Below are 13,677 nucleotides of genomic sequence, written 5' to 3'. Positions count from 1 at the left end.
ATAATCAAGTCACAGAGAAAGTGTCATCTACACAGGGAAGCTTCTGTGACATTGCTTCTCTCCAGGTTCACCCCCTATGAGTTCACAACAGCAGAGAGCAGGGGTTGGCATCCACTTGTCTTAATCTCTCCAGGGTATCAGGAGCCGTGATCAGCCTAACTCAGTTCAGGGTTAAAAGGGCCTCTGCCCCCAAGCTCTTGGAAATAGTCGCCTGTAACATCCAGAGATGAGGAAGGCAACAGTTAGGAGGAGGAAGCACAGAAAGATACTCTCCATGCTGAAGCTGGTTTTGGAGGGACACCACCATCCCACCCCCATCCCACTGAGCCTCTAAGATCGGGAGGTGGCTCCAAGTGGCAGAAGGCAGAGCTGTCAGACTTGACTATTAGGCACGGCTTGGAAGCAGTGAGGACCCTCAGACCATCAGCAAAGTAGGAGCAGCAACTTTCCTGTGTAGCCAGCCACCAGCCCACAGGAGGCTGCCATCTTCTGCATTGACTGCTGGCTTGCCACTGTCCTGAGATACCATTCCCACTTCCTAAGCCAAGCAAGGCTGGCTTAGCCAAAGCACAGTCATAGTTTCAGACTGAGGACAGCAGTGGGTGATGTTCCAGAAACTTCTGGTCATCCCCCCTCAACCATCTGCCCCCTCTCATTTCCATAACAGAACACTAACTGGAGCCTGGCACATGGCAGCCCCAAACATGGGCTAGGTTTCCGAGCCTCCCTGGCAACCAGGCAGGGCCCTGTCAGGAAGGCAGCTGTCCCTGGCCATACAGGTGAGGGAAGCACCTAGAGCAGCATTGCCCAAGTGTGGTCCCCAGACTGGCCACATCAGCACAACCTGGGAGCCTGTCAGAAATGAAATTTCTCAGGCCTCACCACAGAATTCGTAAATCGGAACATTTAGGGGTGCGACCCAGGTCTGTGTTTTAACAAACTTTCCAGGTTATTCTTAAACATTGCTCAAGTTTGAAAACCAGAGCTCTGAAGAACGCCTGGAGCAACTTTATATACGGAGCCCGGTGCCTGGACAACCTCATGGAGTAGACACTTATTAATCCTGGACTCCAATATCTAGAGATATTGTGCCTCTGTCTCTGTCTTTTTCTGTCTCTCTGTCTCTCTCTCTGTGTGTCTCTCTCTGTCTCTCTCTGTGTGTGTGTGTCTCTCTCTTTCTGTCCCTCTGTGTGTGTGTGTCTCTCCCTCTCCCCCCCCCCCCCTTCTCTCTCTCTCTCTGTTTGTTTGTTAGGGCCACACCCAAAGCATATGGAAATTCCCAGGCTAGGGGTTACATCGGAGCTGCCAGCCCACACCACAACCATAGCAACACAAGATCTGAGCAGAGTCTGTGACCTACACCACAGCTCACAGCAACTGGGGATCCTTAACCCACTGAGTGAGAGGCCAGGGATCGAACCTGCACCCTCATGGATACTACTTGGATTCGTTACTGCTGAGCCATGACGGGAACTCCGAGAAACTCTTAAATCACAACTCAATCCGATTTCTACTGCAGGTGAATGGGGAAGAGGAATGATGAGACAATTAACCAAGAAACCAGAAATCAGGAAAGAAATAACATCAAAGTATAATAAATAATAAATAGAAAACAAGACACAAGGAATGAAACCAAGAATATCTGGTATGCAAATAGTCTGCATTCTCTACCAAATTCAGTCTGTTGTTTTCATTGCCTTCTGCCATTTCCTCCCCATTACCAGTCATGTGCGGTTTCACTGCTTACGAGAGAAACTTTTTTAAGTGAGAAAGAAAAGTGAAAAATCAAAGCAATGACACATTAGGTAAACACAAAGAAAAACCAGAAGTGGAAATATTAATATTAAAGCCACGTTGAGGACTTGCCAATAATCCTGACTCTGCAGGCTGAGGGGATTTTTCCAGCCATTTCTCAGCCATTTGCCTCTCTCTGAAAACACAGGACTTGGAAAACAACTTACTAGGATTTCACGGTACAAAGCCTGGGCCATTTCAGTCTCTTGAAAGAGTTTACATAACTTAAAACACAAGCACAGAAAAGAGTATAAGACTTGGGACCCAAGTCTCTATATCTGACATTTGGCCCTGGGACATTTTTGTGTACTATTTTGTCATATCCTTTGGGCAACAGAGAAAGTCCATCTTGCTGCTGCAATTGAGAAAGGAAACATGTAATTGTGAGTCAGAACCATCCATCTCTTTGGACCTAAGGGATGGTACTGGGGGTGGGGGTGGATATGGCCTGCATATTTAGGCCACCCTGGTGCAAAATCCTGAATATATATAAGGTAGGACTATGACATTCCTCCCTGCCTTTTGAATACAAGGTGTGATTTTAAAAAAAAAAAAAAAGGCAGAAGAATGATATACCCAAACCTGTCCATGGGCCTTGCAGGCAGACAGATCTTCTTTTATCCATCCTTCCTAAAAGCCTAGTTATCATGGGGACCACTGGGACAGGCAAGGAAGGGGAGCTCACCAGAAGCAAGCGGGGGCAACCTGATTGCTACTACTCTGACCGAGTATGAGTGGAAACTCAAGGGCATGGCTTTCCCCTCCCTGACTGATGCCTGCCTCCAAATTTCTGAGCCTTTCACTTACTGTTCTATAAAATGTACTTAGGTATTAATTTTAGGACAGTTAAAGAAGAAGGGATTCTCCTGGATTCCTGGCAATATATACTGCTAAAACACAGATAATACAGAATTTAAAGCCAAAAGCATTAAATAAGAGACAAATTACACAAGGTATAATCCATGAAGCTAAGCCTGATAAACCTCTATAAACCAAACATGCATGCCAAATTCATAAATCCAGAACAAACATAAGTCGAGTCTGACTTAAAAAGATTATAATGAGAGTTTTGGATACAGCTCTCTGAATCTGACAGATGGACAAGCAAGGATGTAGACAGCAACCTCAAGATCACAGATGTATGTGGAGTCCACGTCCCATAGGGAATACATGTCCCTGAAACCTTTCATATTGATTGTGTAACTGACCACACGATCCTAATACAGACCAATAGGAGATTTTGCAAATCACATTCACTAATCACAATCCAATAAAACTAGCAGTCAAATGGAGTTCCCACTGTGGCTCAATGGATAAAGATCCAGCGCTGTTTCTGAGGCAACTTGGGTTCAATCCCTGGCCCGGTGCAATGGGTTAAGGATCCGGCATTGCCACAGCTGTGGCATAGGTTGCAGCTGTGGCTCAGGTTTGATCCTTAGCATGAGAACTTCCATATCCTGCGGGTGCGGCCAAAACAAACAAAAAAAGAGCAGTCAACATTAAAATATGATCCTACCCCCTACAAAACTACTCAAATTCAAGGCACTGCCTTCTAAAAAATCCTTGGATCAAAACTGATCTACAGAATAACTAGAAAGCAGTGGAAAGGTGAGCATTTCATACAAAGGCCCATTAGCTAAAGTTGTACTCAAAGGAAAAGACTGCACTTTATACACTTAAGTTTAAATGGAAGACTAAAAATAAATGAACCAATTTAGATGTTAAAAGTAGAGCAACAAAATAAGCCAAAAGTAAGAAGAAATGCATAATGATACAGGTTGAAATTAATAACCAAGAAACAGACAAAAAAAAAAAAAAAAGGAGGAAAGGATACCAAAAAACCATTTAGGAATAATTTCCAAATTACATGACATATATACTTTATTATACATATCCAGAATATCCAGTTGGAGTCCTTTTCTCCACATCTAATAAAGACATTCTATATTACAAGGCCTTGTAATCTACATGTCCCTGATTTGGAAAACTTCATACAATAAAAATGTCAACTTTTCCTTGTAAACAAATACGGTCGATGACATTCCAATCAGGATTCTATAGGTTGTTAACTCCAACACTGTTTCAAATTATAAAAACTCCAACACTGTTTCAAATTATAAAAACAGCTGACAGTCTCCATGTCCATTAATAAGGGAAGGGTTCAATAAATTACTGTAAACCTGTCCTACAGAACAGCCAGGGGACCAACTAGGGTGGGTGCGGGTAGCCTCTGCTTTTATGCTCACAGCACAGACTTGGCAAACATTGGGTAGTTGCTAATGCTGGGTTCAATAGAAACATCCCTTGTCACTTGCTTCCTAAAATAGCCATGATCTTTTAGGTAGACACAGCAACTTCACATCTGCTAAGACCAGACTGCCCACATACACACCCTTTCCCCCCAGAGATGCCACTCCCCAGGCCTAACCTGCCATATGCTCCCTCCGCCTCCCTGTTACCAGCCTCTGAGTTTCTCCTTGTCCCTCACTCTCTGTCCTCCAAGCTAGCCTCTTCCTACACTATAGAAGTAAGAGGCTGGGGGCACCTGACTTTCCTCTCAGTTTCAGGAGCAATCCCCCCCACCTTTTCTGTGAAAGCAGCAGGACTTCTAGGAACACTAGCCCCTGGAAAACTAGACACTAGGAGATCACAGAGCCAGGAGTCAGCCACCTGCACACTCCATCCCCAGCTTCAAGGTTCCTAGAAGGACACACCCAAGACATCAACATCGCCATTGCCACTCCTTAACTGATCTTAAATCCCCCTGCAAACAACTTCTCACCAGATTCTGTAAACAACCATCTGAGGTGGGCATTTGACCACCCAAAACACTGGGACTCTGTGGGCTATGTGGCTTGTCCCAGGGTACCCAGCATGGATGAGAGCACTGTCTCCCAACTCCTCAGCTGGCCTCACCCATTACTTTCTCAGACCAGGAGCAAAGCAACTGTGGTTTGGGTCACTGCTCAGGCTGTACTGTCAGGATCCTCCCAAATACAAACCACCATGTGACATCAGACCTTTGCTTCATGGAGTACAGGGGTCAGGGTCAGCAGGCTTAATGTGGTATGGTTTCAGGGGTTATTAGAAAGCACCCCCAAATTTCAACTCCTTTTAAAAATGCAAATTTCCAGGAGTTCCCACTGTGGCTCAGCAGTAATGAATCCAACTGCTATCCATGAGGATGTGGGTTCAATCCTTGGCCCCGCTCAGTGCATTAAGGATCCAGTGTTGCTGTGAGCTGTGGTGTAGGTCGAAGACATGGCTCGATCCCATGTTGCTGTAGCTGTGGTGTAGGCCGGCAGCTGGAGCTCCAATTTGACCCTTGGCCTGGGAACTGCCATGTGCCATGGGTGTGGCCCTAAAAAGAAAAAAAAAGCAAATTTCCAACAGGAAAACTTCATTTTCTTTATTTCCCCAAGAGCTTCACTATCTATATATCCCTCAAATTCCTGATGTTCTGCAGGCAATAGGTTCACAAGGTACTGTAGAGAAAAATCCAGAGAAACCTGAGTCCATTTGCTTGGCTGTGACTGTGAAACACACCTAGGTATAGATTCCTCCCCCAGCACCCTCCAGGGGACCAAGTGCCAGGGACTGCTTCAGGTTCAAGAGGGAAAAGATGCAGCTGAGAAGACAAAGGATGGAGGGGGAAGGAGAGGGTCCTCTGAACATCTAGTGCTCAGCACAGATTTTGTTTCTACATTCACCTCCTGCCCACACTGGCTTTTTTTTTTTTTTCCCCCTCTATTCTGCAATGAATTCCCAAGAAAAACCCACACTCAATTCTCACTCCTGTCATTCCAAACCTCCCATCCTCCCCAAGTCACGCGGCCAAGGCATCAGTAATCGATCTTGGCCTTCTAGGTACAGCAATCCAGGATGAGCCCTATCTACCATCCTAGTCCTGGCTACAGAAAGGAATCCAAGGGGACTCCTACTTGGTTGCTCAACCAGTTCCTATGCTCACCTCTCAGTCTGAACTTGCTTGTATCTCACTCTCCCCACTTTTTTTTTTTTTGGCTTATCCAATTTCAGCTTCCAAGGTACAATACTTTAACAACTCACTTCCCTGGCCTGCTTCTTTCACTTAACTAACATCCCCTAAGGACCTAAATTAGGCAAGGTCCCTCCTGGATGCTGTGAGACCAGAGACAGGAGGATGGGGTAGAGATAAGACTATACAATTACTACTGCAGAGTGAATATTGAGAAATAGGGCCAAAGGAGCAGAAGAGGAGAGCTGCGTGGGCTCACAGTGTGTTCTGCCCCTTCCTGCTAGGAGCAGGCACCTGAATGGTCCCTAGGAGGGTGGTGAAAAATGGGCAGAAATGGGGGAAGGAGGGCAGAACAGCATGAGCTAAGACAGAAGAGGTCAGAAGGAGAGCAATTCAACTGTTAGACCTTCAGCTGCATAGAGGGAGTGGTAGCTATTATTACTATATTACTATTGTTGACTCATAGATGATTACTTATGTGCCAGGCTCCACTGCAAGCTTTATGTCTAATCTGGGTGACATCCACCTGGGACACACAGGTATGGTGCACCAGTCACCACCTGTTCAGATCAATGCCTGAGCTATATGGTTGTTAAAAATATTAAATCATTTTAATCCTCACAATGGCCTTGTAGGTAGCTATTATTACCCCCACTTTAAGGAAACCAAGGCACAGAGACTAACGAGAGGTTAGACTCAGGAGGGATGCAGGAGGTAGTAAGCACCCCACGCCAGGGCAACAAACTGCCCTGGCCTATCTTGTTAGGAACACCTTGTAGCATGGAGAGTGCCTTGAGGGAAAGGGCCCTGTTAATCCTACTGGAATCCCCAACAGCTGACTGAAACAAGGAAGGAACAAAGGAGCATAATGAGAGCCAGTTAGGAGTGAGCAAGATAATACAGCCCACCTGTCCAGCTCCTGGACTCAGCCTGGCACTGCCTGCAAGCTTTGTTCCTGCTGTGTGGGCAGGGCAGAGGCTCACCCCACCCAGCGCCACTCCATGCCCAGGTCAAAGCAGCAGAGAGCAAAGTGAAGAAGGCACGGAGGGTAGGCAGAGTGGCTGGCTACCACAGACACCCTGGGTCTGTCCTAAAACACCCAGCCTCTAAAGAAAGGTCACACTAACTAGAGGGGGCAGGGACAGAAATGTGCCAGGCAGACTGTTCTCAGCTTGGGCTCGAACTGGCTGGCTTAGCTTCTCCTCTTCAAAGTCTCAAGCTGATGAATTTCATAACCCTCATTTATGCCAACAGACGCGTATTTACGTTTTTTAAACTTCAGGAGGCTGGGTTGAGCCCAAAGGGAGTTAAAGTCAAGAATCCCTCCCTGAAACTTCAGCTCAAGGTTGGAGATGGGGGAAAGGCAGACAGAGAAGGTAAACACACAGGTCAGCAGAGCACCTGAGATGGATCCGGCGTTCTCTCAAAACGCCTTACAAATCAATTCCAACACTAGCAGCTGCCAGGTATTTCCGTCTTCCGGAGGAAAGGTGCTTAAGACAGCGTCCTCCACTAGCTCTCCTCAGGACAAGCCTTTCCCGGAAGGGTACACACACTCTAGAGAATTCAGCGGGGTCAGAGGGGCCATGGCCACCGTCCATACCCACACCAGCCAGTCGCCTTCTTGTCACGGGTTCACCCGGTCCCAAGCCGGCCCAAATTCGGCTTGAGCCCCTGACACCGGCACAGCAGCACAATCACGTGGCCCACCCACCCCGCAAGGAAGGCAACCCCCCGCCCCCTCGCCGTCGACGCAGCCGGTCGGGACCAGCCCGACACCCGCCCCTTCCCCCCCCCAAACGCCGTGCAACCAGGAAGCGACGGGGCCGCGATGGGAAGGGGCGCGGGACAGTTGGGGGCCTTCCGGTAGAGGCCGCAGCGCCCGGCCAACGCCCCGTCCCGTGCCCCCGGCAGTCAAAGAACCCTCACTCACCTGGCCACTGGCCACCGGGGTAGGGGAGGCCGCGACGGTCGAACAGGAACACGGGCAGCAGCGACTTTCTCCACGGGCGTCCCGGCGTAGCACCTCGGATTGGCCTCGAGTTCTGTCCCACTCCCGCTCTTTGGGGTCTCGGGGTTCTCGGGGCTCTCGGGACCCGCGGGCTCCGCAGCAGTCAGGGCGGGGCGGGAGGAGGAGCCTGCGAGGCGGAAAACTCCTAGGGCCCGGGGTCCTAATCCGCCCGGGGCGGAGCCGCGTGCGCCAGGGGAGGGGCGGGAGGGGGCGGGGCCTAGGGGCGTGGTCTGCGCCCAGCTCCCGCCCCCAGGTGAGAAGACGTTCAGGGTCAGCTGGCTGTAAACTGCCTCTGCGAGGAAGGAAGCTACAGGCCTTCCGCCGCCGCGGGAGGAGTACTCAACGGTCGCCCAGAGGTCGACATGATGCTGCTTCTCTCCACGCCTCTTGAGGTCCGTCCTGCCCTTCGTCTCACTCTCGAGGAGCGGATTCCCCAAGCCCCCTGCAGCCCAGAGTACCTTCCTTAGTGACGCTTTTAAAGTAAAGAACACAACAGTATGGAAATTGGAGTGGGAGAGTAGCTTTGTAGAGGAGAAACCCCGACCAGCTACTAAAGCCAGATCAGCATCAAGAATGAGAAATCAATAGTGATGGTATGAACCTATCGTGGTCTTCCTGCCAAGAATACATAATCCCATGCTAATCATGAGAAAAACATGAGACAAATCCCAGTTCTGGGATACTTTACGAAATACTGGACCAGTACTACTTAAAATTGTCAATGTCATCAAAACCAGGGAAAAGTCTGAGACACACATGGTCACAGGCAGGAGTAAGCCTGAGGAGATTATGAAAACTAAATGTAATATGGTATCCTGGATGGGATCCTGGAAAAAGGACGTTAGATTTAAATACTAAGAAAATCTGAGTGAAGTTAATAATACTGCATCAGTATTGACTCGCTCATTGTGGCAAAACACCAAGCCAACAGAAAATGTTAATAATAGAAAAAAAAGGTGTTTATGAGAACCTTCTATTTGAAATTTTTCTGGAGATTTAAAACAATTCTAAATTTATTTTTAAAAAGGGTCATGCACGCATGCGATTTGTGAATATTTTTATTTTTATTTAACAAATGTTTATAATATATATTACATAAACATTTAAATATTTTTAAAAGCCTGAGATTCACTCTTCACTCCCCCAGCCCAACTTAGGCGTGCCTTTCCTATATCACATAGATATACTTTTTACAAAACGGTGTTGCTGTATTTTTCTGCAACGTGCCTTTTAACTCAATATCTTGGAGGTCCTTTTCATGGAAGCGCAGCTAGATCAACCTGGTTCTTCTTTAATCAGTACACAACATGCGCGATCTCGCGTGTAGCCATTGTTTAATACTTAGCTCCTTAGGAAGGTAGTTGCTTTTGGGGGGCTGTTAAAAAAAAAAAAAAAAAAGAGCTGCTGGTCCGATTTACAATGTAATAGCGCTAGGAGTGGGGCTGGGCTGGGCGGGGCGGCAGGGTACCAGGCTGGGGGTGGGTGTTGGGCGCAAGCCGCGCACTCTTGCAGGATTGAATCAAGCCCTGCTACCCTGGGGATCCAGGCAACAGCCCCACCTCCCCCAAGGCGTGGCCCTTTTTCGCGGCTGGACTGCATTTTTTGGAGATGATTGGTCGGATAAGGGTGAAATTCTGGCCAAAGGCTCGGAGGAAACAGAGTTGAGGGTCAGAGGCACAAGGAGACTCTCCCCGGGTTATATTTCTCGTATGGGAGCCCGCAGCGGCACAGGAGCGGTGACGACCCTTGCATCGGACCAGCGGCGTTCGGAGGGGGCTTCTGTTTCCCGGCACTTTCTCTGGGCTGGGGGCTTCGTTTGGAAAGGTCATCCGGCGTCCACCCAACCCTTCTGCTTGGACACCCTCTGCCCGCGCCTCTTGTTCCTTGTTTCCTGGCGGCCCCACAGCCGCGCTTCTTTGAATGGCTCATTTTTCTCGTGGCCGAGCAAATGATTCTTTAAATACCACGTTAACAAATAATAAACAAATCCTTTAGGGTGGAATTACTTCTAAATGTAGCACAAACTTTCCTGCTTCAGAACTGAACTCCTCCAGGCTAGAATGGTGAATAGCTACTACCACTGGGCTTTTACATGACTTGGTGAGAGCATCACGTGGGGGAAAAGACTCTAGATTTGGTGTTCAAAAATCTGGGTTCTAGTACCCATTCTGACACTTGAAAGTGATGCGTTTCTCAAGCCTTGGTTTTCTCGCCTGTAAAATTTTCAAAATGACCGGTAGAAATCTGTAAAGTAACCTCTTCTTCATTGTTGCTCAGGGTCAGTGTAAACATCCTATAACGGAAGGGAAAGTAAGCGCCTTGTAAAAAGGTCAGGTGCTGTAAGGCTCGGAGTAGTACATAATCTACTTAACAATCTTTCATAATTACTGATAATGTTTTTTACATTGCTTCATTCAACTGACAATGGTTGAATACAGTCAGTGTAACCCAGCCAACCCGACTGACTGGCCCTGTGCTAGGTGCCAAGAAAGAAGGTACAAGAGAATACCCCCTTGCTCTAAACACAGCTCTTCTCTAATGGAGAAAAAATTAATCATAAATACCCAACACAACAGAGACTTGCAAGAAGGATCCCTAGCATAAATGAGAGGCAGATGAGAGGCTGGGATCTAGAACGTCTTCTTTTTTTTTTTTTTTTTTTTGTCTTTTTTCTATTTCTTGGGCCGCTCCCGCGGCATATGGAGGTTCCCAGGCTAGGGGTCCAATTGGAGCTGTGGCCGCCTGCCTACGCCAGAGCCACAGCAATGCGGGATCAGAGCCGCGTCTGCAACCTACACCACAGCTCAGGGCGACGCTGGATCCTTAACCCACTGAGGAAGCGCAGGAACCGAACCCCACAACCTCATGGTTCCTAGTCAGATTCGTTAACCACTGCGCCACGACGGGAACTCCTAGAACGTCTTCAGATGAGTTTTGCCAGACTCTCTGCAGAGAATCTCCTTTAGATTTTTAAAATCATGTTGTCTTTTAAAAACATTAATAATTCTGTTTTTGTCCCTGTAGTTTTGTTCCTTCTACTTTCTTTGAGTTTACTCTAGCAGTGTTCTTTTTCTGATTTCTAGAGTTGAATATTAGGGCCATTTATTTTCAGAATCTTTTATTGTTGTTTTCTAATATTTATATAAGGCTACAAATCTCTTTCTAAAGCTTGCTTTAACTACATATGTTGTAATATGCCATGCTTTTGTTATATCTTAGTTCTAAGTATTTCGATTTTTTTTTTTCTATTGGGTTTTATCCTTAATTCATGGACTATTTAGAAATGTGTTTTCCAATTTTGTTTTCAAAGTTATGGCTTTTTTAAAAAACATATCATAGATTTTAACTAATGCCTAGAGATGAGAAAATATGCTCTTTCTAGAATTTAAGACTTTTTGTTGCTTAATAATAGACTTTGTATATTCACTCTTTACATGTGTAAGATTCTATGTATCTCTCCATCCATTTTGCTAATCTGGTTATTTAAAATGTTTACATCCTGAGGTTTTTTTCTGTTCAATCCATTGACTTGTGAGAGAGTAATTTAACATTTTCCACTTTTTTTTTTTTGTAGTTTGTTCATTTCTCCCTATAATTTGTTCTGATTTTGCCTTATAATTTTGAGGGCACATTATTAGGTTCATACAAGTTCATAATTGGTTTATCTTTTGGTTACTTAACTCCTTTTATTACTTTTCTCCTTAAAAAATTATTATACCTGCTATTAACATTGCTATCTAAGATAGTATTTGTCAAGTATATGTTTTCTCTCTCTTTTATGCTTACTGTATTGTTCTTTAGATTTTTCTCTTAGAAATGACATACTTTTTTAAAAACAAGATTTAAAAATAAATCTGCATATCTACTTTTTTAAATTACTTAATGAATTTTATTACACTTATAAGTGTACAACAATCATCGCAACCAAATTTTACAGTATTTCCATCCCAAACCCTCAGTACATCCCCCCAAACCCCAACCTGTCTCATATGGAAACCATAAGTTTTTTAAAGTCTATAAATCAGAATCTGCTCTGCAAAGAAGTTCAGTCTGTCCTTTTTTTTTTTTAGATTCCACATGTAGGTGATAGCATTTGATGTTGGTGTCTCATTGTATGGCTGACTTCACTTAGCATGATAATTTCTAGGTCCATCCATTTTGCTACAGATGCCGTTATTTCTTTCCATTGTGTATATGTACCACATCTTCTTGATCCACTCCTCTGTCAATGGACATTTAGGTTGTTTCCATGTCTTGGCTATTGCAAATAGTGCTGCAGTGAACATCAGAGTATAGGTGTCTTTTCGAGTCACGGTATTCTCTGGATAGATGCCCAGGAGTGGGATTGCTGGATCAAATGATAGTTCTCTTTTTAGTTTTCTGAGGAATCTCCATACTGTTTTCCACAGTGGTTACACCAATTTATAATCCCATCAACAGTGTAATAGGGTTCCTTTTTCTCCACACCCTCTGCATCACTTATTGTTTGTAGACTTTTTGATGATGGCCATTCTGGCTGGTGTAAGGTGGTACCTCAGAGTGGTTTTGATTTGCATTTCTCTAATAATGAGTGATATTGAACATCTTTTCATGTGTTTTTTTGGCCATCTGTATGTCTTCTTTGGTGAACTGTCTGTTTAGATCTTCTGCCCATTTTTCGATGGGGTTGTTTGTTTTTTTGGTATTGAGTGGTAGGAGGTGTTCATAAATTTTGGAGATTAATCCCTTGTTAGTCGATTCATTTGCAAAGATTTTCTCCCATTCTGTGGATTGTATTTTTGTTTTGCTTAGGGTTTCCTTTGCTGTGCAGAAACTTTTAAGTTTAATCAAGTCCCACTTGTTTATTGTTGTTTTCATTGTCATTATTCTAAGAGGTGGATCTGAGAAGATGTTGCTGTCTTTTATGTCGGAGAATGTTTGGCCTATGTTTTCCTCTAAGAGTTTTATAGTATCTAGGTCTTTAATCCATTTTGAGTTTATTTTTGTGTATGGTGTTAGGAAGTGTTCTAATTTCATTCTTTTACATGTGGCCATCCAGTTTTCCCAGCACCACTTATTGAACAGGCTGTTTTTTCTCCATTGTATATTCTTGCCTCCTTTGTCATAGATGAGTTGACTGTAGGTGTGTGGGTTTAATTCCGGGCTTTTTTTTTTTTTGCTATTTCTTGGGCAGCTACCGTGGCATATGGAGGTTCCCAGGCTAGGGGTCGAATTGGAGCTGTAGCTGCTGGCCTATGCCAGAGCCTCAGCAACGCGGGATCCGAGCCGCATCTACAACTTACACCACAGCTCACAGCAATGCCAGATCATTAACCCACTGAGCAAGGGCAGGGACTGAACCTGCAACCTCATGGTTCCTAGTCGGATTTGTTAACCACTGCACCATGACGGGAACTCCAATTCTGGGCTTTCTATCCCGTTCCACTGGTCTGTATTTCTGTCTTTGTGCCAGAACCATATGGTTTTGATGACTGTTGCTTTGTAGTATAATCTGAAGTCCGGGAGCCTGATTCCTCCAGCTCCGTTTTTCTTTTTCAGGATGTCTTTGGCTGTTCTGGGTCTTTTGTGCTTCCAAACAAACTTTAAAATATTTTGTTCAAGTTCTGTGAAAATGAGTATCTGCTTTTAATTGGTGAGTTTAATCTGATAATGACTACAGATATTTTGAGACTTATTTCTGCCCTCCCCCCTTTTTTTCTTTTTATGGCCAGATCCATGGCGTGTGGAAGTTCCCAGGCTAGGGATCAAATTGGAGCTACGGCTGCAGGCCTATGCCACAGCCACAGCAACACTGGATCAGGATCCTTAACCCACTGAGCAAAGTCAGGGATCAAACCTGCATCCTCACAGACACTATGTTGGGTTTTCAACCCAG

General features: G+C 45.4%; 1 protein-coding gene across 1 annotated transcript in view; it reads right to left on the bottom strand.

The window, feature by feature from the left end:
- The window catches only part of ANXA11 (annexin A11), a 43,814-nt gene extending 35,815 nt beyond the window's left edge, over positions 1 to 7,999 (bottom strand). Inside the window, exon 1 of the mRNA XM_047759605.1 lies at positions 7,725 to 7,999. The gene's annotated coding sequence lies outside the window, so the exon portion shown is untranslated. The remainder of the gene's footprint in view (positions 1 to 7,724) is intronic.
- Between the last annotated feature and the right edge of the window lie 5,678 nt (positions 8,000 to 13,677).

The sequence above is a fragment of the Phacochoerus africanus genome, chromosome 15 (genome assembly GCF_016906955.1).
Source record: "Phacochoerus africanus isolate WHEZ1 chromosome 15, ROS_Pafr_v1, whole genome shotgun sequence".
NCBI lineage: Eukaryota > Metazoa > Chordata > Mammalia > Artiodactyla > Suidae > Phacochoerus > Phacochoerus africanus.
The sequence above is the reverse complement of the archived record's forward strand: the minus strand, read 5'-3'. Positions and strand labels throughout refer to the sequence as shown.